Below are 22,764 nucleotides of genomic sequence, written 5' to 3'. Positions count from 1 at the left end.
GGAACAAGGTTTGATAGATCCTATGCACATTCATGTCCCGCAGACAGTTCAGTGAGAGCATTTAGCCCACACACCGCACTTTGTGAAATAATGCACAGCATGTGACTATCTGTTAACTCTAGACTGTCTCGGACAACAAGAGGAAGTGGCGTCACAGAGAGGAGGGAGAGAATGTGGTGATTGTCAGGTGGATGAGGAAGGAAACACAGGAAAGCGCCTCCTCACCGCACTCCTCCCCACACACCCTAACTGTAGCAGAAATTATAATAAAATCTAATGCACGCCCTTATCCCTGACTGCGTGTCTTGCCCTCCTCTGCTTCACACAGTTATATTTTTGGAAAATTGTTTTGAAACCTTGCCGGGTTTCAGGGAAGTAATCCTAGTGCAGGGGCACTGACACGGCTGGAGGTCAAGAGACGGGGTTACATCAATTGCACTGGGTGAATTAAGGGGCAGCTGCTTAATGAATGCACGAGCAGGAGTTACTTTTTTTGCGCAATACGGGAACAAAAACAGCATCCCATTTAAGGAGTTCTTATTTTAGATTTAAGGATTATTACTTCATGTTGAGTTGTGCCCATATAGGAAAATCAGGATAAGATGGTTTTGCGCCAGATTTCTATATTATAAAATGGGTGCAAAAACCGATTTTTGATCTTGAAAGTTCCTTTGGGGCTCCACCTGGAGGAAACTGCACATGGAAAATGCAGAAGCAAAAACATCATGTGTAAAATCTGCCGATAACAAGTTTCACACGTGATTTTACTTTATGCACCACTAAAGTCCTAGCAGGGTGCAAAAATCATCCAAATGCGAAGCGCAAATAGAATTTGCAAGTTGGTATTTTTGTACCTTTTATTTCTTTGTAACTTAGAATAAAGCCTTCAGCTTTACCTAAATGTCACCTCTGGCACTGATTCTACAAAGTGCACTAATGACTGTTTCATATCACATTTGTATAAATACTACCAAATGCATTTGCTATTTCACATACTTTGAATATATTGACAAATTAAATACATGCTCTGGAATTTCTTTGGGAAGATTTATGTAATTAAATCTAGTGGTAATTCGAAAGTTTGTCAAAGTTATGTTGTTCCACATAGCAACATTTAGGTCACGAGACAGCAATGATGTTATCAGAAGGTGGCTAGAAACTAAATCAAGTGATGTGCTATTTCAGGCCCCTTGCACAATGCAGTACTGTAATTTTGTATGCACCACTCCTTTGTATGATGGACAGTAAACCTGGTCCTAAATTTTCTGAGATCTCATTGTCATTGCAGATGCTACCACCAACGTAAATAAAAATCAGTGGTGAGCAAGAGGAGTTGCCTTTAATAATAATAGTAATTGTATTTGCTGTTAGTATCATAGAGTAGTTAAAATGGTGAACAGAATGGTGAAAAGTGCTGAGTTCTAGAAGTCGTTATCCATTACATTTCCCCGGTTATGTCCCCAGACAGATTATTCTAGCATAACATAATGCTGTAGAAAGTCCAGACAAAGCATCTTCATGCTTAAGCCCACTATATGAGAATGGACAGAAAGCTGATTCAATATCCAGGAATCAATCTTCAGGATCACAAAGATCACCAGAGTTCATCCCATCAAGAATGGCAGTAGATGCTTATTACTACATTATGCATTTAGTCCAGGAGAGCTGTACAGGGATGCCGCTCCATTGCTGGCATTGATTACAAGAAGGCAGGGCATCAGGTTCACAGGACTGGCTCTATATTGGGCAGTTACAATAATGCAAGTATACAGTCTTTGAATACTGGTTACATTCATATGTCTACACCATCTTACCACATAATTCTGGTGGGCGGAAAGTTTAGCTATGGGTAGATTTTACTCATGAGAATTGGCAGCCCTCACTTCCAGGTATATCATAATCATTCTGTATCCCATCTTCAATAGACCACAATCACCTACCCTGACACACTCTCCGATCTAACCCTCCCTGTAGGAAAGTACCATCTTGCCTGGCATGTTACCCCCATTTTTCACTATATATATGTTGTTTTAGTTGTATGTGTCACTGGGACCCTGGTAACCCAGGGCCCCAGTGCTCATAAGTGTGCCTGTATGTGTTACCTGTGTAGTGACTAACTGTCTCACTGAGGCTCTGCTAATCAGAACCTCAGTGGTTATGCTCTCTCATTTCTTTCCAAATTGTCACTGACAGGCTAGTGACCATTTTTACCAATTTACATTGGCTTACTGGAACACCCTTATAATCCCCTAGTATATGGTACTGAGGTACCCAGGGTATTGGGGTTCCAGGAGATCCCTATGGGCTGCAGCATTTCTTTTGCCACCCATAGGGAGCTCTGACAATTCTTACACAGGCCTGCCACAGCAGCCTGAGTGAAATAACGTCCACGTTATTTCACAGCCATTTTACACTGCACTTAAGTAACTTATAAGTCACCTATATGTCTAACCTTTACCTGGTAAAGGTTAGGTGCAAAGTTACTTAGTGTGAGGGCACCCTGGCACTAGCCAAGGTGCCCCCACATTGTTCAGAGCCAATTCACTGAACTTTGTGAGTGCGGGGACACCATTACACGCGTGCACTACATATAGGTCACTACCTATATGTAGCTTCACCATGGTAACTCCGAATATGGCCATGTAACATGTCTATGATCATGGAATTGCCCCCTCTATGCCATCCTGGCATTGTTGGTACAATTCTATGATCCCAGTGGTCTGTAGCACAGACCCTGGTACTGCCAGACTGCCCTTCCTGGGGTTTCTCTGCAGCTGCTGCTGCTGCCAAACCCTCAGACAGGCATCTGCCCTCCTGGGGTCCAGCCAGGCCTGGCCCAGGATGGCAGAACAAAGAACTTCCTCTGAGAGAGGGTGTGACACCCTCTCCCTTTGGAAAATGGTGTGAAGGCAGGGGAGGAGTAGCCTCCCCCAGCCTCTGGAAATGCTTTGTTGGGCACAGAGGTGCCCAATTCTGCATAAGCCAGTCTACACCGGTTCAGGGACCCCTTAGCCCCTGCTCTGGCGCGAAACTGGACAAAGGAAAGGGGAGTGACCACTCCCCTGACCTGCACCTCCCCTGGGAGGTGTCCAGAGCTCCTCCAGTGTGCTCCAGACCTCTGCCATCTTGGAAACAGAGGTGCTGCTGGCACACTGGACTGCTCTGAGTGGCCAGTGCCACCAGGTGACGTCAGAGACTCCTTGTGATAGGCTCCTTCAGGTGTTAGTAGCCTTTCCTCTCTCCTAGGTAGCCAAACCCTCTTTTCTGGCTATTTAGGGTCTCTGTCTCTGGGGAAACTTCAGATAACGAATGCATGAGCTCAGCCGAGTTCCTCTGCATCTCCCTCTTCACCTTCTGATAAGGAATCGACCGCTGACCGCGCTGGAAGCCTGCAAACCTGCAACATAGTAGCAAAGACGACTACTGCAACTCTGTAACGCTGATCCTGCCGCCTTCTCGACTGTTTTCCTGCTTGTGCATGCTGTGGGGGTAGTCTGCCTCCTCTCTGCACCAGAAGCTCCGAAGAAATCTCCCGTGGGTCGACGGAATCTTCCCCCTGCAACCGCAGGCACCAAAAAGCTGCATCTCCGGTCCCTTGGGTCTCCTCTCAGCACGACGAGCGAGGTCCCTCGAATCCAGCGACACCGTCCAAGTGACCCCCACAGTCCAGTGACTCTTCAGCCCAAGTTTGGTGGAGGTAAGTCCTTGCCTCACCTCGCTGGGCTGCATTGCTGGGAACCGCGACTTTGCAAGCTACTCCGGCCCCTGTGCACTTCCGGCGGAAATCCTTCGTGCACAGCCAAGCCTGGGTCCACGGCACTCTAACCTGCATTGCACGACTTTCTAAGTTGGTCTCCGGCGACGTGGGACTCCTTTGTGCAACTTCGGCGAGCACCGTTTCACGCATCCTCGTAGTGCCTGTTTCTGGCACTTCTCCGGGTGCTACCTGCTTCAGTGAGGGCTCTTTATCTTGCTCGACGTCCCCTCTCTCAGCAGGTCCAATTTGCGACCTTCTGGTCCCTCCTGGGCCCCAGCAGCGTCCAAAAACGCCAAACGCACGATTTGCGTGTAGCAAGGCTTGTTGGCGTCCATCCGGCGGGAAAACACTTCTGCACGACTCTCCAAGGCGTGGGGGATCCATCCTCCAAAGGGGAAGTCTCTAGCCCTTGTCGTTCCTGCAGTATTCACAGTTCTTCAGCCTAGTAAGAGCTTCTTTGCACCAACCGCTGGCATTTCTTGGGCATCTGCCCATCTCCGAGCTGCTTGTGACTTTTGGACTTGGTCCCCTTGTTCCACAGGTACCTTCAGACAGGAATCCATCGTTGTTGCATTGCTGATTTGTGTTTTCCTTGCATTCTCCCTCTAACACGACTATTTTGTCCTTAGGGGAACTTTGGTGCACTTTGCACTCACTTTTCAGGGTCTTGGGGTGGGTTATTTTGCTAACTCTCACTATTTTCTAATAGTCCCAGCGACCCTCTACCAGGTCACATAGGTTTGGGGTCCATTCGTGGTTCGCATTCCACTTCTGGAGTATATGGTTTGTGTTGCCCCTATCCCTATGTTTCCCCATTGCATCCTATTGTAACTATACATTGTTTGCACTGTTTTCTAAGACTATACTGCATATTTTTGCTATTGTGTATATATATCTTGTGTATATTTCCTATCCTCTCACTGAGGGTACACTCTAAGATACTTTGGCATATTGTCATAAAAATAAAGTACCTTTATTTTTAGTATAACTGTGTATTGTGTTTTCTTATGATATTGTGCATATGACACCAAGTGGTACTGTAGTAGCTTCACACGTCTCCTAGTTCAGCCTGAGCTGCTTTGCTAAGCTACCATTATCTATCAGCCTAAGCTGCTAGACACCCTATACACTAATAAGGGATAACTGGGCCTGGTGCAAGGTGCAAGTACCCCTTGGTACTCACTACAAGCCAGTCCAGCCTCCTACATTGGTTGTGCAGTGGTGGGATAAGTGCTTTGAGACTACTTACCACTCTTGTCATTGTACTTTTCATAAGAGAAAAATATACAAAACAAGGTCAGTGTATATACACATAGCCAAAAAGTTTTGCATTTCCTCTTTTCACTCTTTTCTAAGTGCTGAAAAGTACTTCTAAACTTTCAAAAAGTTCTTAAAAGTTTAAAAAGTTTTTTTTTCTGTCTTTCCAAAAAGTTCTGAAAACTTTTTTCTCTTTTGCTATCACTTTAACTCTCTCTAAAAAATGTCTGGCACAGGCCAAAAAGTTGAACTGTCCAAACTTGCATATGATCACCTTAGCTGGAAAGGAGCAAGGAGTCTCTGCATAGAGAGAGGTTTGAGTGTAGGGAAGAATCCTTCCTTAGAACTGTTAATTAATATGCTTAGAGTACAGGATAAGGCCATAAGTGCCAAATCTGTGGAAAAAGTAGCTAATGGTTCTCAATCTGATCCAGGGACTCCCCCAGGAAAAGGTTCAGGAAAGAAACTTCTTAGCCTGCCCATTACTAGACAGTCTAGCATAGTTGGTACAGAGGTTGAATCACATCATACTGATGATGTGCTCTCACATTATACTGGTAGCCAAGCTGTTAGGGTGCCCTCTGTAAGGGACAGGTCTCCTTCTGTTCATTCCCATCATACCTCTGTATCTAGAAATGTCCCTCCCACCCACCCTGATGACAGATTGTTGGAAAGGGAGCTCAATAGATTGAGAGTGGAGCAAACCAGACTGAAGCTCAAGAAGCAACAGCTGGATTTGGATAGACAGTCTTTAGAAATAGAGAGGGAAAGACAGAAAATGGGTTTAGATACCCATGGTGGCAGCAGCAGTATTCCCCATAGTCATCCTGCAAAAGAGCATGATTCCAGGAATCTGCATAAGATAGTTCCCCCTTACAAGGAGGGGGATGACATTAACAAGTGGTTTGCTGCACTTGAGAGGGCCTGTGCTGTACAGGATGTCCCTCAAAAGCAGTGGGCTGCTATCCTATGGCTATCATTTACTGGAAAAGGTAGGGATAGGCTCCTTACTGTAAAAGAAAATGATGCTAACAATTTCCAAGTTCTTAAGAATGCACTCCTGGATGGTTATGGCTTAACCACTGAACAGTACAGGATCAAGTTCAGAGATACCAAAAAGGAGTCTTCACAAGACTGGGTTGATTTCATTGACCAGGCAGTGAAGGCCTTGGAGGGGTGGTTACATGGCAGTAAAGTTACTGATTATGACAGCCTGTATAACTTAATCCTGAGAGAGCATATTCTTAATAATTGTGTGTCTGATTTGTTGCACCAGTACTTGGTGGACTCTGATCTGACCTCTCCCCAAGAATTGGGAAAGAAGGCAGACAAATGGGTCAGAACAAGAGTGAACAGAAAAGTTCATACAGGGGGTGACAAAGATGGCAACAAAAAGAAGGATGGTAAGTCTTCTGACAAGGGTGGGGACAAATCTAAAAATGAGTCTTCATCAGGCCCACAAAAACACTCTGGTGGGGGTGGTGGGCCCAAATCCTCCTTTAATCAGAACAAGGAAAAGAAACCATGGTGCTATTTATGTAAGATAAAAGGCCATTGGACAACAGATCCCAGTTGTCCAAAGAAAGGCACCACAGCTCCTACCACTACAACCCCTACTGCTACACCTAGTGTCCCTACTAATAGCAGTGGTGGTGGGAGCAAACCTACTAATAGCCAATCCAAGGGAGTAGCTGGGCTCACTTTTGGTAATTTAGTTGGGGTTGGTCTGATTAGGGAGACCACAGAGGCTACTTTAGTCTCTGAAGGGGCTATTGACTTAGCCACTTTGGTTGCTTGCCCCCATAACTTGGAGAAGTACAAGCAACTAACCCTAATAAATGGTGTTGAGGTCCAGGCCTACAGGGACACAGGTGCCAGTGTCACAATGGTGATTGAGAAACTGGTGCACCCTGAACAACACATACTTGGACACCAGTACCAAGTAACCAATGCTCACAACATAACACAAAGCCACCCCATGGCTGTTGTAAATCTCAACTGGGGGGGGGTATCTGGTCCAAAGAAAGTTGTGGTAGCTTCAGATTTACCTGTAGACTGTCTATTAGGGAACGATTTGGAGACATCAGCTTGGTCAGACGTGGAGTTGGAGGCCCATGCAGCAATGCTGGGCATCCCAGGGCATATTTTTGCTTTGACAAGGGCTCAGGCCAAAAAGCAAAAAGGACAGGGAAGCTTGGATCCTGGAACAATGGACCAAGTGCTCCCTAAAGCTAGGGCTAGTAGAAGCAAACCACTTCCTACTATCCCTCCCTCTACAGTGGATTCTACTTCTGAGGAAGAAGAATTCCCTCCCTGTGCAGAACCTACACCAGAGGAGCTGGAAGCAGACACTGCTGAGCTTTTGGGTGAAGGGGGGCCTGCCAGAGAGGAGCTGAGTGTGGCACAGCAAACCTGTCCCACATTAGAGGGTCTCAGACAGCAAGCTGTCAAACAGGCTAATGGGGATGTCAGTGACTCACACAGAGTTTACTGGGAGGACAACCTCTTGTACACTGAGCAAAGGGATCCTAAACCTGGAGCTGCCAGGAGATTAGTGATTCCTCAGGAGTACAGAAAGTTCCTCCTAACACTGGCACATGACATTCCCTTAGCTGGGCACCTGGGTCAAATGAAAACTTGGGACAGATTGGTACCACTGTTTCATTGGCCTAGGATGTCTGAGGACACAAAAGATTTTTGTAAGTCCTGTGAAACCTGTCAAGCCAGTGGCAAGACAGGTGGCACTCCAAAGGCACCCCTTATCCCACTGCCTGTGGTTGGGGTTCCCTTTGAAAGGGTAGGGGTTGACATAGTTGGCCCCCTTGACCCTCCTACTGCTTCAGGCAATAGGTTTATCTTGGTGGTAGTGGACCATGCCACAAGATATCCTGAAGCTATTCCTTTAAGGACCACTACAGCTCCTGCAGTGGCAAAGGCCCTCCTGGGAATATTTTCCAGGGTGGGCTTCCCAAAGGAAGTAGTATCAGACAGAGGAAGCAATTTCATGTCTGCATACTTAAAGGCCATGTGGAAGGAGTGTGGTGTAACTTACAAGTTCACAACACCCTATCATCCACAAACAAATGGACTGGTGGAGAGATTTAATAAAACTCTCAAAGGCATGATTATGGGACTCCCTGAAAAACTCCGCAGGAGATGGGATATCCTTCTACCATGCCTCCTTTTTGCCTACAGGGAGGTACCCCAGAAAGGAGTGGGCTTCAGCCCCTTTGAACTTCTTTTTGGACACCCTGTTAGGGGTCCACTCACACTTGTGAAGGAGGGTTGGGAACAACCTTTAAAAGCTCCTAAGCAGGATATTGTGGATTATGTACTTGGCCTCAGATCAAGGATGGCTGAGTACATGAAAAAGGCCAGTAAAAACCTTCAGGCCAGCCAAGAGCTCCAGAAGCAATGGCATGATCAGAAGGCTGTTTTGGTTCAGTACCAACCAGGGCAGAAAGTGTGGGTCTTGGAGCCTGTGGCCCCAAGAGCACTCCAAGATAAATGGAGTGGTCCACACACAATTGTTGAAAAGAAGGGTGAAGTCACCTACTTGGTTGACTTAGGCACTGCCAGGAGTCCCCTTAGGGTGCTCCATGTCAACCGCCTGAAACCCTACTATGACAGGGCTGATCTCACCCTGCTCATGGCAACAGATGAGGGACAGGAAGAAGACAGTGATCCTCTACCTGATCTCTTCTCTTCCACAGAACAAGATGCTCTTGTGGAAGGGGTAGTTTTGGCTGATTGTCTTACTGCTGAGCAGAAAGATAATTGCATAAATCTCCTAGGACAATTTTCAGAACTCTTCTCCATTGTGCCAGGCACCACTTCTTGGTGTGAGCACACTATAGATACTGGAGACAGTTTACCTGTCAAAAGTAAGATCTATAGGCAGCCTGACCATGTCAGGGACTGCATAAAGCAAGAAGTTCAGAAGATGTTGGAACTAGGAGTGGTTGAGCACTCTGACAGTCCATGGGCTTCTCCTGTGGTACTGGTACCAAAACCCAATTCTAAAGATGGAAAGAAGGAAATGAGGTTTTGTGTAGACTATAGAGGTCTCAACTTGGTAACCAAAACAGATGCTCACCCTATACCCAGGGCAGATGAGCTAATAGATACACTGGCATCTGCCAAGTATCTAAGCACTTTTGATTTGACTGCAGGGTATTGGCAGATCAAAATGTCAGAAGATGCTAAACCTAAGACTGCATTTTCTACCATTGGAGGACATTACCAGTTTACTGTAATGCCTTTTGGTTTGAAAAATGCACCTGCCACTTTTCAGAGGTTGGTGAACACAGTCCTGCAAGGGCTGGAAGCTTTCAGTGCAGCATATTTGGATGATATAGCTGTCTTTAGCTCCAGCTGGGATGATCACCTGGTCCACCTTTGGAAAGTTTTGGAGGCCCTGCAAAAGGCAGGCCTCACTATCAAGGCTTCAAAGTGCCAGATAGGGCAGGGTAAGGTGGTTTATCTGGGACACCTTGTTGGTGGGGAACAGATTGCACCACTTCAGGGGAAAATCCAAACTATTATTGATTGGATTCCCCCTACCACTCAGACTCAGGTGAGAGCCTTCCTAGGCCTCACTGGGTATTACAGGAGGTTCATTAAGAACTATGGCTCCATTGCAGCCCCTCTTAATGACCTCACATCCAAGAAAATGCCTAAAAAGGTATTATGGACAGCAAACTGTCAGAAAGCTTTTGAGGAGCTGAAGCAGGCCATGTGCTCTGCACCTGTCCTGAAAAGCCCTTGTTACTCTAAAAAATTCTATGTCCAAACTGATGCATCTGAATTAGGAGTAGGGGCAGTCCTATCACAACTTAATTCTGAGGGCCAGGATCAACCTGTTGCTTTTATTAGTAGAAGGTTGACCCCTAGAGAAAAGCGTTGGTCTGCCATTGAGAGGGAGGCCTTTGCTGTGGTCTGGGCTCTGAAGAAGTTGAGGCCATACCTGTTTGGCACTCACTTCATTGTTCAGACAGACCACAAACCTCTACTTTGGCTAAAACAAATGAAAGGTGAAAATCCTAAATTGTTGAGGTGGTCCATATCCCTACAGGGAATGGACTATACAGTGGAACATAGACCTGGGAGTAGCCACTCCAATGCAGATGGACTCTCCAGATATTTCCACTTAGACAATGAAGACTCATCAGGTAATGGCTAGTCTTATTGTCCTTCGTTTGGGGGGGGGTTGTGTAGGAAAGTACCATCTTGCCTGGCATGTTACCCCCATTTTTCACTATATATATGTTGTTTTAGTTGTATGTGTCACTGGGACCCTGGTAACCCAGGGCCCCAGTGCTCATAAGTGTGCCTGTATGTGTTACCTGTGTAGTGACTAACTGTCTCACTGAGGCTCTGCTAATCAGAACCTCAGTGGTTATGCTCTCTCATTTCTTTCCAAATTGTCACTGACAGGCTAGTGACCATTTTTACCAATTTACATTGGCTTACTGGAACACCCTTATAATCCCCTAGTATATGGTACTGAGGTACCCAGGGTATTGGGGTTCCAGGAGATCCCTATGGGCTGCAGCATTTCTTTTGCCACCCATAGGGAGCTCTGACAATTCTTACACAGGCCTGCCACAGCAGCCTGAGTGAAATAACGTCCACGTTATTTCACAGCCATTTTACACTGCACTTAAGTAACTTATAAGTCACCTATATGTCTAACCTTTACCTGGTAAAGGTTAGGTGCAAAGTTACTTAGTGTGAGGGCACCCTGGCACTAGCCAAGGTGCCCCCACATTGTTCAGAGCCAATTCACTGAACTTTGTGAGTGCGGGGACACCATTACACGCGTGCACTACATATAGGTCACTACCTATATGTAGCTTCACCATGGTAACTCCGAATATGGCCATGTAACATGTCTATGATCATGGAATTGCCCCCTCTATGCCATCCTGGCATTGTTGGTACAATTCTATGATCCCAGTGGTCTGTAGCACAGACCCTGGTACTGCCAGACTGCCCTTCCTGGGGTTTCTCTGCAGCTGCTGCTGCTGCCAAACCCTCAGACAGGCATCTGCCCTCCTGGGGTCCAGCCAGGCCTGGCCCAGGATGGCAGAACAAAGAACTTCCTCTGAGAGAGGGTGTGACACCCTCTCCCTTTGGAAAATGGTGTGAAGGCAGGGGAGGAGTAGCCTCCCCCAGCCTCTGGAAATGCTTTGTTGGGCACAGAGGTGCCCAATTCTGCATAAGCCAGTCTACACCGGTTCAGGGACCCCTTAGCCCCTGCTCTGGCGCGAAACTGGACAAAGGAAAGGGGAGTGACCACTCCCCTGACCTGCACCTCCCCTGGGAGGTGTCCAGAGCTCCTCCAGTGTGCTCCAGACCTCTGCCATCTTGGAAACAGAGGTGCTGCTGGCACACTGGACTGCTCTGAGTGGCCAGTGCCACCAGGTGACGTCAGAGACTCCTTGTGATAGGCTCCTTCAGGTGTTAGTAGCCTTTCCTCTCTCCTAGGTAGCCAAACCCTCTTTTCTGGCTATTTAGGGTCTCTGTCTCTGGGGAAACTTCAGATAACGAATGCATGAGCTCAGCCAAGTTCCTCTGCATCTCCCTCTTCACCTTCTGATAAGGAATCGACCGCTGACCGCGCTGGAAGCCTGCAAACCTGCAACATAGTAGCAAAGACGACTACTGCAACTCTGTAACGCTGATCCTGCCGCCTTCTCGACTGTTTTCCTGCTTGTGCATGCTGTGGGGGTAGTCTGCCTCCTCTCTGCACCAGAAGCTCCGAAGAAATCTCCCGTGGGTCGACGGAATCTTCCCCCTGCAACCGCAGGCACCAAAAAGCTGCATCTCCGGTCCCTTGGGTCTCCTCTCAGCACGACGAGCGAGGTCCCTCGAATCCAGCGACACCGTCCAAGTGACCCCCACAGTCCAGTGACTCTTCAGCCCAAGTTTGGTGGAGGTAAGTCCTTGCCTCACCTCGCTGGGCTGCATTGCTGGGAACCGCGACTTTGCAAGCTACTCCGGCCCCTGTGCACTTCCGGCGGAAATCCTTCGTGCACAGCCAAGCCTGGGTCCACGGCACTCTAACCTGCATTGCACGACTTTCTAAGTTGGTCTCCGGCGACGTGGGACTCCTTTGTGCAACTTCGGCGAGCACCGTTTCACGCATCCTCGTAGTGCCTGTTTCTGGCACTTCTCCGGGTGCTACCTGCTTCAGTGAGGGCTCTTTATCTTGCTCGACGTCCCCTCTCTCAGCAGGTCCAATTTGCGACCTTCTGGTCCCTCCTGGGCCCCAGCAGCGTCCAAAAACGCCAAACGCACGATTTGCGTGTAGCAAGGCTTGTTGGCGTCCATCCGGCGGGAAAACACTTCTGCACGACTCTCCAAGGCGTGGGGGATCCATCCTCCAAAGGGGAAGTCTCTAGCCCTTGTCGTTCCTGCAGTATTCACAGTTCTTCAGCCTAGTAAGAGCTTCTTTGCACCAACCGCTGGCATTTCTTGGGCATCTGCCCATCTCCGAGCTGCTTGTGACTTTTGGACTTGGTCCCCTTGTTCCACAGGTACCTTCAGACAGGAATCCATCGTTGTTGCATTGCTGATTTGTGTTTTCCTTGCATTCTCCCTCTAACACGACTATTTTGTCCTTAGGGGAACTTTGGTGCACTTTGCACTCACTTTTCAGGGTCTTGGGGTGGGTTATTTTGCTAACTCTCACTATTTTCTAATAGTCCCAGCGACCCTCTACCAGGTCACATAGGTTTGGGGTCCATTCGTGGTTCGCATTCCACTTCTGGAGTATATGGTTTGTGTTGCCCCTATCCCTATGTTTCCCCATTGCATCCTATTGTAACTATACATTGTTTGCACTGTTTTCTAAGACTATACTGCATATTTTTGCTATTGTGTATATATATCTTGTGTATATTTCCTATCCTCTCACTGAGGGTACACTCTAAGATACTTTGGCATATTGTCATAAAAATAAAGTACCTTTATTTTTAGTATAACTGTGTATTGTGTTTTCTTATGATATTGTGCATATGACACCAAGTGGTACTGTAGTAGCTTCACACGTCTCCTAGTTCAGCCTGAGCTGCTTTGCTAAGCTACCATTATCTATCAGCCTAAGCTGCTAGACACCCTATACACTAATAAGGGATAACTGGGCCTGGTGCAAGGTGCAAGTACCCCTTGGTACTCACTACAAGCCAGTCCAGCCTCCTACATTGGTTGTGCAGTGGTGGGATAAGTGCTTTGAGACTACTTACCACTCTTGTCATTGTACTTTTCATAAGAGAAAAATATACAAAACAAGGTCAGTGTATATACACATAGCCAAAAAGTTTTGCATTTCCTCTTTTCACTCTTTTCTAAGTGCTGAAAAGTACTTCTAAACTTTCAAAAAGTTCTTAAAAGTTTAAAAAGTTTTTTTTTCTGTCTTTCCAAAAAGTTCTGAAAACTTTTTTCTCTTTTGCTATCACTTTAACTCTCTCTAAAAAATGTCTGGCACAGGCCAAAAAGTTGAACTGTCCAAACTTGCATATGATCACCTTAGCTGGAAAGGAGCAAGGAGTCTCTGCATAGAGAGAGGTTTGAGTGTAGGGAAGAATCCTTCCTTAGAACTGTTAATTAATATGCTTAGAGTACAGGATAAGGCCATAAGTGCCAAATCTGTGGAAAAAGTAGCTAATGGTTCTCAATCTGATCCAGGGACTCCCCCAGGAAAAGGTTCAGGAAAGAAACTTCTTAGCCTGCCCATTACTAGACAGTCTAGCATAGTTGGTACAGAGGTTGAATCACATCATACTGATGATGTGCTCTCACATTATACTGGTAGCCAAGCTGTTAGGGTGCCCTCTGTAAGGGACAGGTCTCCTTCTGTTCATTCCCATCATACCTCTGTATCTAGAAATGTCCCTCCCACCCACCCTGATGACAGATTGTTGGAAAGGGAGCTCAATAGATTGAGAGTGGAGCAAACCAGACTGAAGCTCAAGAAGCAACAGCTGGATTTGGATAGACAGTCTTTAGAAATAGAGAGGGAAAGACAGAAAATGGGTTTAGATACCCATGGTGGCAGCAGCAGTATTCCCCATAGTCATCCTGCAAAAGAGCATGATTCCAGGAATCTGCATAAGATAGTTCCCCCTTACAAGGAGGGGGATGACATTAACAAGTGGTTTGCTGCACTTGAGAGGGCCTGTGCTGTACAGGATGTCCCTCAAAAGCAGTGGGCTGCTATCCTATGGCTATCATTTACTGGAAAAGGTAGGGATAGGCTCCTTACTGTAAAAGAAAATGATGCTAACAATTTCCAAGTTCTTAAGAATGCACTCCTGGATGGTTATGGCTTAACCACTGAACAGTACAGGATCAAGTTCAGAGATACCAAAAAGGAGTCTTCACAAGACTGGGTTGATTTCATTGACCAGGCAGTGAAGGCCTTGGAGGGGTGGTTACATGGCAGTAAAGTTACTGATTATGACAGCCTGTATAACTTAATCCTGAGAGAGCATATTCTTAATAATTGTGTGTCTGATTTGTTGCACCAGTACTTGGTGGACTCTGATCTGACCTCTCCCCAAGAATTGGGAAAGAAGGCAGACAAATGGGTCAGAACAAGAGTGAACAGAAAAGTTCATACAGGGGGTGACAAAGATGGCAACAAAAAGAAGGATGGTAAGTCTTCTGACAAGGGTGGGGACAAATCTAAAAATGAGTCTTCATCAGGCCCACAAAAACACTCTGGTGGGGGTGGTGGGCCCAAATCCTCCTTTAATCAGAACAAGGAAAAGAAACCATGGTGCTATTTATGTAAGATAAAAGGCCATTGGACAACAGATCCCAGTTGTCCAAAGAAAGGCACCACAGCTCCTACCACTACAACCCCTACTGCTACACCTAGTGTCCCTACTAATAGCAGTGGTGGTGGGAGCAAACCTACTAATAGCCAATCCAAGGGAGTAGCTGGGCTCACTTTTGGTAATTTAGTTGGGGTTGGTCTGATTAGGGAGACCACAGAGGCTACTTTAGTCTCTGAAGGGGCTATTGACTTAGCCACTTTGGTTGCTTGCCCCCATAACTTGGAGAAGTACAAGCAACTAACCCTAATAAATGGTGTTGAGGTCCAGGCCTACAGGGACACAGGTGCCAGTGTCACAATGGTGATTGAGAAACTGGTGCACCCTGAACAACACATACTTGGACACCAGTACCAAGTAACCGATGCTCACAACATAACACAAAGCCACCCCATGGCTGTTGTAAATCTCAACTGGGGGGGGGTATCTGGTCCAAAGAAAGTTGTGGTAGCTTCAGATTTACCTGTAGACTGTCTATTAGGGAACGATTTGGAGACATCAGCTTGGTCAGACGTGGAGTTGGAGGCCCATGCAGCAATGCTGGGCATCCCAGGGCATATTTTTGCTTTGACAAGGGCTCAGGCCAAAAAGCAAAAAGGACAGGGAAGCTTGGATCCTGGAACAATGGACCAAGTGCTCCCTAAAGCTAGGGCTAGTAGAAGCAAACCACTTCCTACTATCCCTCCCTCTACAGTGGATTCTACTTCTGAGGAAGAAGAATTCCCTCCCTGTGCAGAACCTACACCAGAGGAGCTGGAAGCAGACACTGCTGAGCTTTTGGGTGAAGGGGGGCCTGCCAGAGAGGAGCTGAGTGTGGCACAGCAAACCTGTCCCACATTAGAGGGTCTCAGACAGCAAGCTGTCAAACAGGCTAATGGGGATGTCAGTGACTCACACAGAGTTTACTGGGAGGACAACCTCTTGTACACTGAGCAAAGGGATCCTAAACCTGGAGCTGCCAGGAGATTAGTGATTCCTCAGGAGTACAGAAAGTTCCTCCTAACACTGGCACATGACATTCCCTTAGCTGGGCACCTGGGTCAAATGAAAACTTGGGACAGATTGGTACCACTGTTTCATTGGCCTAGGATGTCTGAGGACACAAAAGATTTTTGTAAGTCCTGTGAAACCTGTCAAGCCAGTGGCAAGACAGGTGGCACTCCAAAGGCACCCCTTATCCCACTGCCTGTGGTTGGGGTTCCCTTTGAAAGGGTAGGGGTTGACATAGTTGGCCCCCTTGACCCTCCTACTGCTTCAGGCAATAGGTTTATCTTGGTGGTAGTGGACCATGCCACAAGATATCCTGAAGCTATTCCTTTAAGGACCACTACAGCTCCTGCAGTGGCAAAGGCCCTCCTGGGAATATTTTCCAGGGTGGGCTTCCCAAAGGAAGTAGTATCAGACAGAGGAAGCAATTTCATGTCTGCATACTTAAAGGCCATGTGGAAGGAGTGTGGTGTAACTTACAAGTTCACAACACCCTATCATCCACAAACAAATGGACTGGTGGAGAGATTTAATAAAACTCTCAAAGGCATGATTATGGGACTCCCTGAAAAACTCCGCAGGAGATGGGATATCCTTCTACCATGCCTCCTTTTTGCCTACAGGGAGGTACCCCAGAAAGGAGTGGGCTTCAGCCCCTTTGAACTTCTTTTTGGACACCCTGTTAGGGGTCCACTCACACTTGTGAAGGAGGGTTGGGAACAACCTTTAAAAGCTCCTAAGCAGGATATTGTGGATTATGTACTTGGCCTCAGATCAAGGATGGCTGAGTACATGAAAAAGGCCAGTAAAAACCTTCAGGCCAGCCAAGAGCTCCAGAAGCAATGGCATGATCAGAAGGCTGTTTTGGTTCAGTACCAACCAGGGCAGAAAGTGTGGGTCTTGGAGCCTGTGGCCCCAAGAGCACTCCAAGATAAATGGAGTGGTCCACACACAATTGTTGAAAAGAAGGGTGAAGTCACCTACTTGGTTGACTTAGGCACTGCCAGGAGTCCCCTTAGGGTGCTCCATGTCAACCGCCTGAAACCCTACTATGACAGGGCTGATCTCACCCTGCTCATGGCAACAGATGAGGGACAGGAAGAAGACAGTGATCCTCTACCTGATCTCTTCTCTTCCACAGAACAAGATGCTCTTGTGGAAGGGGTAGTTTTGGCTGATTGTCTTACTGCTGAGCAGAAAGATAATTGCATAAATCTCCTAGGACAATTTTCAGAACTCTTCTCCATTGTGCCAGGCACCACTTCTTGGTGTGAGCACACTATAGATACTGGAGACAGTTTACCTGTCAAAAGTAAGATCTATAGGCAGCCTGACCATGTCAGGGACTGCATAAAGCAAGAAGTTCAGAAGATGTTGGAACTAGGAGTGGTTGAGCACTCTGACAGTCCATGGGCTTCTCCTGTGGTACTGGTACCAAAACCCAATTCTAAAGATGGAAAGAAGGAAATGAGGTTTTGTGTAGACTATAGAGGTCTCAACTTGGTAACCAAAACAGATGCTCACCCTATACCCAGGGCAGATGAGCTAATAGATACACTGGCATCTGCCAAGTATCTAAGCACTTTTGATTTGACTGCAGGGTATTGGCAGATCAAAATGTCAGAAGATGCTAAACCTAAGACTGCATTTTCTACCATTGGAGGACATTACCAGTTTACTGTAATGCCTTTTGGTTTGAAAAATGCACCTGCCACTTTTCAGAGGTTGGTGAACACAGTCCTGCAAGGGCTGGAAGCTTTCAGTGCAGCATATTTGGATGATATAGCTGTCTTTAGCTCCAGCTGGGATGATCACCTGGTCCACCTTTGGAAAGTTTTGGAGGCCCTGCAAAAGGCAGGCCTCACTATCAAGGCTTCAAAGTGCCAGATAGGGCAGGGTAAGGTGGTTTATCTGGGACACCTTGTTGGTGGGGAACAGATTGCACCACTTCAGGGGAAAATCCAAACTATTATTGATTGGATTCCCCCTACCACTCAGACTCAGGTGAGAGCCTTCCTAGGCCTCACTGGGTATTACAGGAGGTTCATTAAGAACTATGGCTCCATTGCAGCCCCTCTTAATGACCTCACATCCAAGAAAATGCCTAAAAAGGTATTATGGACAGCAAACTGTCAGAAAGCTTTTGAGGAGCTGAAGCAGGCCATGTGCTCTGCACCTGTCCTGAAAAGCCCTTGTTACTCTAAAAAATTCTATGTCCAAACTGATGCATCTGAATTAGGAGTAGGGGCAGTCCTATCACAACTTAATTCTGAGGGCCAGGATCAACCTGTTGCTTTTATTAGTAGAAGGTTGACCCCTAGAGAAAAGCGTTGGTCTGCCATTGAGAGGGAGGCCTTTGCTGTGGTCTGGGCTCTGAAGAAGTTGAGGCCATACCTGTTTGGCACTCACTTCATTGTTCAGACAGACCACAAACCTCTACTTTGGCTAAAACAAATGAAAGGTGAAAATCCTAAATTGTTGAGGTGGTCCATATCCCTACAGGGAATGGACTATACAGTGGAACATAGACCTGGGAGTAGCCACTCCAATGCAGATGGACTCTCCAGATATTTCCACTTAGACAATGAAGACTCATCAGGTAATGGCTAGTCTTATTGTCCTTCGTTTGGGGGGGGGTTGTGTAGGAAAGTACCATCTTGCCTGGCATGTTACCCCCATTTTTCACTATATATATGTTGTTTTAGTTGTATGTGTCACTGGGACCCTGGTAACCCAGGGCCCCAGTGCTCATAAGTGTGCCTGTATGTGTTACCTGTGTAGTGACTAACTGTCTCACTGAGGCTCTGCTAATCAGAACCTCAGTGGTTATGCTCTCTCATTTCTTTCCAAATTGTCACTGACAGGCTAGTGACCATTTTTACCAATTTACATTGGCTTACTGGAACACCCTTATAATCCCCTAGTATATGGTACTGAGGTACCCAGGGTATTGGGGTTCCAGGAGATCCCTATGGGCTGCAGCATTTCTTTTGCCACCCATAGGGAGCTCTGACAATTCTTACACAGGCCTGCCACAGCAGCCTGAGTGAAATAACGTCCACGTTATTTCACAGCCATTTTACACTGCACTTAAGTAACTTATAAGTCACCTATATGTCTAACCTTTACCTGGTAAAGGTTAGGTGCAAAGTTACTTAGTGTGAGGGCACCCTGGCACTAGCCAAGGTGCCCCCACATTGTTCAGAGCCAATTCACTGAACTTTGTGAGTGCGGGGACACCATTACACGCGTGCACTACATATAGGTCACTACCTATATGTAGCTTCACCATGGTAACTCCGAATATGGCCATGTAACATGTCTATGATCATGGAATTGCCCCCTCTATGCCATCCTGGCATTGTTGGTACAATTCTATGATCCCAGTGGTCTGTAGCACAGACCCTGGTACTGCCAGACTGCCCTTCCTGGGGTTTCTCTGCAGCTGCTGCTGCTGCCAAACCCTCAGACAGGCATCTGCCCTCCTGGGGTCCAGCCAGGCCTGGCCCAGGATGGCAGAACAAAGAACTTCCTCTGAGAGAGGGTGTGACACCCTCTCCCTTTGGAAAATGGTGTGAAGGCAGGGGAGGAGTAGCCTCCCCCAGCCTCTGGAAATGCTTTGTTGGGCACAGAGGTGCCCAATTCTGCATAAGCCAGTCTACACCGGTTCAGGGACCCCTTAGCCCCTGCTCTGGCGCGAAACTGGACAAAGGAAAGGGGAGTGACCACTCCCCTGACCTGCACCTCCCCTGGGAGGTGTCCAGAGCTCCTCCAGTGTGCTCCAGACCTCTGCCATCTTGGAAACAGAGGTGCTGCTGGCACACTGGACTGCTCTGAGTGGCCAGTGCCACCAGGTGACGTCAGAGACTCCTTGTGATAGGCTCCTTCAGGTGTTAGTAGCCTTTCCTCTCTCCTAGGTAGCCAAACCCTCTTTTCTGGCTATTTAGGGTCTCTGTCTCTGGGGAAACTTCAGATAACGAATGCATGAGCTCAGCCAAGTTCCTCTGCATCTCCCTCTTCACCTTCTGATAAGGAATCGACCGCTGACCGCGCTGGAAGCCTGCAAACCTGCAACATAGTAGCAAAGACGACTACTGCAACTCTGTAACGCTGATCCTGCCGCCTTCTCGACTGTTTTCCTGCTTGTGCATGCTGTGGGGGTAGTCTGCCTCCTCTCTGCACCAGAAGCTCCGAAGAAATCTCCCGTGGGTCGACGGAATCTTCCCCCTGCAACCGCAGGCACCAAAAAGCTGCATCTCCGGTCCCTTGGGTCTCCTCTCAGCACGACGAGTGAGGTCCCTCGAATCCAGCGACACCGTCCAAGTGACCCCCACAGTCCAGTGACTCTTCAGCCCAAGTTTGGTGGAGGTAAGTCCTTGCCTCACCTCGCTGGGCTGCATTGCTGGGAACCGCGACTTTGCAAGCTACTCCGGCCCCTGTGCACTTCCGGCGGAAATCCTTCGTGCACAGCCAAGCCTGGGTCCACGGCACTCTAACCTGCATTGCACGACTTTCTAAGTTGGTCTCCGGCGACGTGGGACTCCTTTGTGCAACTTCGGCGAGCACCGTTTCACGCATCCTCGTAGTGCCTGTTTCTGGCACTTCTCCGGGTGCTACCTGCTTCAGTGAGGGCTCTTTATCTTGCTCGACGTCCCCTCTCTCAGCAGGTCCAATTTGCGACCTTCTGGTCCCTCCTGGGCCCCAGCAGCGTCCAAAAACGCCAAACGCACGATTTGCGTGTAGCAAGGCTTGTTGGCGTCCATCCGGCGGGAAAACACTTCTGCACGACTCTCCAAGGCGTGGGGGATCCATCCTCCAAAGGGGAAGTCTCTAGCCCTTGTCGTTCCTGCAGTATTCACAGTTCTTCAGCCTAGTAAGAGCTTCTTTGCACCAACCGCTGGCATTTCTTGGGCATCTGCCCATCTCCGAGCTGCTTGTGACTTTTGGACTTGGTCCCCTTGTTCCACAGGTACCTTCAGACAGGAATCCATCGTTGTTGCATTGCTGATTTGTGTTTTCCTTGCATTCTCCCTCTAACACGACTATTTTGTCCTTAGGGGAACTTTGGTGCACTTTGCACTCACTTTTCAGGGTCTTGGGGTGGGTTATTTTGCTAACTCTCACTATTTTCTAATAGTCCCAGCGACCCTCTACCAGGTCACATAGGTTTGGGGTCCATTCGTGGTTCGCATTCCACTTCTGGAGTATATGGTTTGTGTTGCCCCTATCCCTATGTTTCCCCATTGCATCCTATTGTAACTATACATTGTTTGCACTGTTTTCTAAGACTATACTGCATATTTTTGCTATTGTGTATATATATCTTGTGTATATTTCCTATCCTCTCACTGAGGGTACACTCTAAGATACTTTGGCATATTGTCATAAAAATAAAGTACCTTTATTTTTAGTATAACTGTGTATTGTGTTTTCTTATGATATTGTGCATATGACACTAAGTGGTACTGTAGTAGCTTCACACGTCTCCTAGTTCAGCCTGAGCTGCTTTGCTAAGCTACCATTATCTATCAGCCTAAGCTGCTAGACACCCTATACACTAATAAGGGATAACTGGGCCTGGTGCAAGGTGCAAGTACCCCTTGGTACTCACTACAAGCCAGTCCAGCCTCCTACACTCCCCGAATCATGTAAGGTGAATCACTCATTTCAGATTAAATAGGAGCCTATGTTGGTGCTCCCACCAGGCTGTCAGAGGCTACAGCTCAACTGTCAATCATCTGCAGATGGCACTAGGTTTGCCTTTGGGCCAGAGTAGCAAGTGGAAAAGCACAAGAATACAATAGAGAGCGGGACAGTGGCTACTTCTAAATCCCAACTTTGGTCTGGCAATTGCTATGTGTTCCTCTGTGGGATGTGTTGCTGTTTTTTTGTATGTGCTATCTGCGCACGGAGCGAGTGACTAATTGCAGTGGGTGAACCTCTTCATTATGCAGCAGATCCCCCACGTTGTTAATATGCCCGACAGCAGTGAAAAGTTTACAGACATTAACTATGGAAACAGACAGAAATGTAACTCGATGATCTTCTACTTTAAAACCTCTCTCATTAAAGGCAATTAAATTAATAGCAGGATTGATGCTCCCACAGAGCAGGGTACCTCGGGACCAGAGGAGACACCAGAAATGATTGCAGGTAATTTGGGCCTGTTGCATCATGAGCCGCTGCCTCCACTAAGAAAGCATACTTTTTATTTATTTAATTATTTATTGATTCTAGAAGTACAAAGGCGGCAAACCAACCTCAGAATAAGTGCTATATAAACATTCCTCCCAACTATGAGGCCAGAACCACTTCCCTTTGTATTTCATTTTCCAGCTGACAGGCCTTGCCATTCTTCTCATCCCGCTCTTCCTCCTGGCACAAAGGCTAAACCATTTTCCACTACAGCCTTAATTTCAAACCTACCCCTTCCCCAGGTGAGACATTCTACTCTCCTTCCAATTCATATGTTAACTTAACCCTCTGCAGAAGCACTGGCACACCTCACTTCTCATCCGAGACCTGCCTCCCCAAACAGAGGCCCTGGACCACTTCACCTCCCACAGCTACATCTCACCCCAGCTCAGTGGTTTTGCACCTCTCTTCATCTCTTCTGAGCGGGCCTACATCACTTAAAATTCTATTACTAGTCCCCCAGCTCAGGACCCTCCACAACATCCAACCCAAATGTTACTTACCAAGTGAAATTTTCTGCACCACTTGTAGTTCAAAGTGTAAGCTACAGTATGTAAAGTCCAGCTTCTACCTCACAAGACAGACGTCCCTTATACATCGTTCTCTCAGCTGTGGCCCTGCACCACATCCAGTTCAAGCACTAATACCCAGCAAGTACCTAGCGCTCATGAGCACTACATAGTGATGACTGTTACTAAACAATCAAATGCCCTCATGTGTGGAAGT

General features: G+C 47.2%; 1 protein-coding gene across 1 annotated transcript in view; it reads right to left on the bottom strand.

Annotated features, from left to right (window-relative positions):
- The window catches only part of C1QTNF12 (C1q and TNF related 12), a 147,744-nt gene that overhangs the window by 49,465 nt on the left and 75,515 nt on the right, over window positions 1–22,764 (bottom strand). The gene's annotated exons all lie outside the window — the stretch shown is intronic.

Source organism: Pleurodeles waltl, chromosome 6, assembly GCF_031143425.1.
Source record: "Pleurodeles waltl isolate 20211129_DDA chromosome 6, aPleWal1.hap1.20221129, whole genome shotgun sequence".
NCBI lineage: Eukaryota > Metazoa > Chordata > Amphibia > Caudata > Salamandridae > Pleurodeles > Pleurodeles waltl.
Note: the sequence above shows the minus strand (reverse complement) of the source record. Positions and strands in the feature narration are given on the sequence as shown.